We start from the raw sequence: 5,300 nt of genomic DNA on the forward strand, positions 1-5,300 counted from the left end.
ATATATAAGATAAAAGCTAAAAGCTAAAATGTCTCAAAATACCAGTTGAATTAACTGCCCCATAATGATTTTTTTTTTTTTTTTTTGGTACAAAATAGAAGCTTTAAACTCTTACTACAAACCTTATGTTTTTCTTTAATTCTAACTTTTTAAAATTAAAAGCTTAAAAAAGATTATTGCTGAACATATCTTTAATCTATGAAAACAATATTTTCTAGTGAGGATAACAACTACTGAACGCGAATTTGATTTTCTTTCTTGTTGCAAATTACAATTTTTTCCATAAGAGTAAAATGTGTTTATATGAAATTAAATTAAAAGAAAAATACATAAAATATCGACATGATTCATATCTCGTTAAACGAAAAAAATAATTTACAACCAATAGCCAACTTACATTTGTTTTCTCATTTTAAACAACTAATTATTATAAACAAAAGTTATTATATAATTATTTTAATATCAAGATGTGAATTAATGGATTAAAATAAAAAATATATGGTTGTATTTGGTGTGATAATAATAATAAGTGTATACATCATTGAAACCTAAAATACATCTAGATTCTAGCAAGGGTAAAATGGGCATTTGAGATAGTGTTGCCAAGAATTAAGATGACTCCTAACCTAAATTCCTTTCTATAAATAGAATAATTAATTTAAAATAAAAACTAATCAATGATTAGAGGAAGAGATTAGGGTTAATCTCAAAAAGCCAACAACCATGGTTTCATAATTCATAGCAATTAATTTCTTAGTCAGGCAAGTTTGGTGTGTTCATTACTTCCCTGCAAAAAGTACCAAAAGTCCAAAACACGATTGCTTCATTATTTTGACTTTCTGATTACTCCCAAAACACAAATTCAACAACTTTATCTCCCAAATATTTTCAGGGAATTCCGATTCCGAAGCATGAATTTTACGATTCGGGTTCAAATTTTGGCTCACGATTCATTAATGGAGCTCAATATTCAACAATTATGCAATGAATTTTGACTAAATGCGTTATGCAGCAACCTGTGAAAGAGAAAGACTCCATTACAGAAATTGAATCGGAGGTGAAGAACAAATAAAAATCTTATCTTTAAAAACTGGGTTTTATTCGATTTGCCCTAAAATAGGTTAATTGATATTGTTACAAAATCAAGATGAAGAAGACGACCCGTTAGTAGAAGCTTGAAGATGAACATCGTCACTTCCGTTGTCTTGATGAGTACTGTCATTACTACGTACCACGGCGGCAGCAACGGCGGTGGTGGCGGTGGTGGTGATGTCTTTTTCTCTCTTCCCGAAATTGTTTTTGTTGTTGTGCATCCAAACTTTGAAAATCCCTCTTCTGATTCCAATCTCATTGCAAAAATCTGCAATCAACTTATCGTCACATCTCTGCATCTTCCATCCTAATCTTTCTGCAAAAATCGTCATCTTTTCTTTCTGATCCAGACTGAATTTCGTCCGGAACCGCTTCCTCCCACTAGTCTTGATTGCCATCGGTGTCGCCGTCGTGTGGGTTTGATCCGCTGCCGTGCTGAGTGACAGAAGCAGGTGCCCTCCGAAGGCGTAGTTTGTTGGTTGAGGAGGTGGCGAAGGTGGAGTCGGGGAGGTGGAGGTGGAGGTTGAGGTTTGGTAGGGGCGGTTGAAATCGATGAAGTGGTTTCTGGTGACGGTGGCAGGGAAGTCGTTGGTGGGTTCCCGGCGGTGGAAGTTCCGGTGGCAGCCACAGGCTGCGCATTTAAGAGATTTAGGGTCGGTTGGGGTGCAAGTCGGAGAAGGCATGAACTCACCGCAGCCGTCTAAGGCGTGGCCGCCTATGCTGGCGGCATGGTTCTTGAGACATTCTTTATATGTAACAACCGTAGACGGCGGCGGAGGGTGGTGGTGTGGTTTTCCATTTTGGAAGGATAATAGTTTCTTGATTGATTGGGAACGAGGTGGGGTATCACTTTCAGGTTCTGGGATTGTGGTGGTGGGGTGTTTTAGGTCCATAACTTGACGCTAAACACACACACAAAATCTTGTAATTTCAAAGGGTGTTCTTGTGTTTAAGCTCAAATGGTGATTACAAATTGAGAGAGATATTTAGGGTTTAGAAAAATGGGATTTTGATAATTTTTGAGAAATGGAGAAGAGAAGAGAAGAGAAATGCATGCTTAAAACGAAAAGCACTTTGGATTATAAGAATGAGAGGGGGATTAAGGGAATTTATACATCATATAATAACACTATATCGACATGCTCTCCACTCAAATAATGTAAGGTAATTTAACCTTTTCTTTTAAACAAATGAAATTATAATTCTATGTAAAATTTTACACTTAACATTTTTTTGGTAATTTATTAACAAAATAAATGAATATTCATAAAACAATATTTAATTTTTATTTATTTATGTAACAAAAAATAATTTTTAGACAGGAATTATGGAGACACATTTCAAGTTTTTTATTAAAGTTATTTTGGGTACACTATAACTAGTTTATATATATATATATATATATATATATATATATATATATATATATATATATATATATATATATATATATATATATATATATATATATATGGCTTAGGGAATATCTGACTGTTATGTACCTAATATTAGGTATAAAACCATAAAAGAATACATAGTTTTAACAAAATGCAATCAAATCTCTCTACGATCCTTTTTGTATCCTCTAGAAAACTAGCTGATAAGCTTCGTACATATTATTATGGAGTTTTAAATCTTCGATTTTGTACCACAAACCATATACAAGAATACATTATCAATTACCTATAAATCTTCATATTCAAATTTAATATAAATAACTATAGTGAAATTGAAATTATTCATTAAAAACATAATAAAATTCTTCCCATAACACATCAAAAAGAACCATACAAGTATATATATGGTAGGCATCAAAGAAAGTTATGAAGCCTACTAAAAGTCTAATATAAACAACACATTTGAAATACATAAATTTTGGGGATAAATTATGAAATCAGAAATAAAATGATCTCAAAAACAATAAAAAGAAGCTAACAATGGAAAAAATATGTTTTTTAATTAAAATGAAGTCAATTCTGATGGTTCCATATCTAATATAAAATACATGACAGCTACATATTCACTTTTATCATATATATATATATATATATATATATATATATATATATATATATATATATATATATATATATATATATATATATAAACTTTTTTTTACTGAAAAGTACATGTGATACTCTTGTTCCTAAAAATAAAGATATAACTATTTATGTTACAAAAAGACAAATAACATTAAAAACTATAAAATACGATTAATTATAACTTCAATAATAATAATAATAATAATAATAATAATAATAATAATAATAATAATAAGAGTAAATTGTATGAATGTACTTAATGGTTTGGGGTAATTTGCATGTTTAGTTCCTAATTTTTTTTAACTCGGAAGATATCTATTGTTTGTTTTTGTTGCGCGTTTGATCACCGTCTTAACTAAAAATCTATTTTTTTCATTGATTTTTTAATTTATTTAAATAAACACACCCCAACCTCATTTTTCACTTCACCTTGCTTCACCTTACCTACCCCAACTTATTTAAATAAATTAAAAAATCAATGGCAAATTAGTTTTTTTAGGTAAGACATAGATCAAACGCCCAATAAAAACAAACTGTAGAAACCTTCCAAATTAAAAAATAAGTTAGGAACCAAACGTGCAAATTATCACAATCCATAGGTATCATTCGTGTAATTTACTCTAACAATAATAATAATAAAGGGCTTATATATATATATATATATATATATATATATATATATATATATATATATATATATATATATATATATATATATATATATATATATATATATATATATATATATATATATCATACCAATAGGGTTTTATAAGGATTTATGTCAAGTGAAGGTTACATACATCAACATTAGGCATGACACCTCGGATTCTGGTTATATATATATATATATATATATATATATATATATATATATATATATATATATATATATATATATATATATATATATATATATATATATATATATATATATATATATATATATATATATTGTTAAGCTATTAACTATTTAAGTTAAAACATAAAGTTAATAACAATCATCTTGAAAAATTTCTACATGATTGACATATACAATTATTCGCTCATTAGTGATTAGTACTAAGTATAAAATGCAACAAAACAACTTCCCATAAGAAGTTAAACATAAACTATTACTATTATTTTTTAAATATCAATCTTCTGACATTTCTAATACAAATTCATCGAATAAAATTTCACAATCGGTATTTTAAAAATTTTATTTCTCAAGAAAAATCAAAGTCAAATCGTTTAATCTCTCTTAAAACATGATTAATCGAAAATAAGATTTTAAAACTTTAAATCTTGAAATAGTTCTTTCCATTGATGCATCGATAATTAGAATAATCAACAATATTTTGTATAGTAGACAAGAAACTAAATAAGTTTTTATCATTTTTAAAATACATATTATTTAGCTACTTGTAGTATCTTTAATTGTTACTTTTTTCATGTAACAATTTAGTTTGTTGAATAAATCATAATTATCAATGTTTAAGATATAACTATTTTGTAACATCTCTTATAGATTTTTGTCGTTTATATTTAGTGTGATAGTATTTAGTGACTTCAATTTTTCTATTGTGAATAAAAAACAAAAAATATATCCATACTAAATCTATTGCTCAAACATCCATTCTAATAAACGTACAACTTAATCATTTGTGTACAATAAACATTAAACCCTGAATGATTCTTCACGTGAAAGTTCATTAATAAGTTTGACGATTTAAGATATATGGAAGATATGATGGAAAACCTATTGAAACATGTTCAAATCCAAACATCACACAACCCTTGTAACCATGAATGTTCGTCTGCAGTGACTCTATGGCATATAACATAGTCTCATGTTCGCAGCAGGGGATTAGTCGGTACGCCAAGCTGGCCCGAAAATCCTCATTAAGGAAGTTCCCTTAAAGAAAATGAAAAAAAAAAGACTTATTATTACTCTTGTCAAATGTATTTTCCTTAAAACTTAATCTTTTATTAATTTTCCAAACAAATAGCACATAACTCTTAAATCAAAAACTATAGGTTTGATATAATTCAAAGTCTTCTCAAACTCATTCTTTCGAAAATTGAATGAACATGTAGATCTCTATATATTTGTATCTAAATTTTCATTGGTGTTAATCATATATTTTGCAAACTAATTTTTATTGTTAGTAAAACATGAGTTAA

General features: G+C 28.0%; 1 pseudogene; it reads right to left on the reverse strand.

Moving 5' to 3' along the window:
* Nucleotides 1-1,058: 1,058 nt before the first annotated feature.
* LOC145036442 (zinc-finger homeodomain protein 11 pseudogene) lies at nucleotides 1,059-2,179 on the reverse strand (annotated as a pseudogene).
* Nucleotides 2,180-5,300: the final 3,121 nt, after the last annotated feature.

The sequence above is a fragment of the Lactuca saligna genome, chromosome 3 (assembly GCF_052625555.1).
Source record: "Lactuca saligna cultivar CGN05327 chromosome 3, ASM5262555v1, whole genome shotgun sequence".
Lineage (NCBI taxonomy): Eukaryota > Viridiplantae > Streptophyta > Magnoliopsida > Asterales > Asteraceae > Lactuca > Lactuca saligna.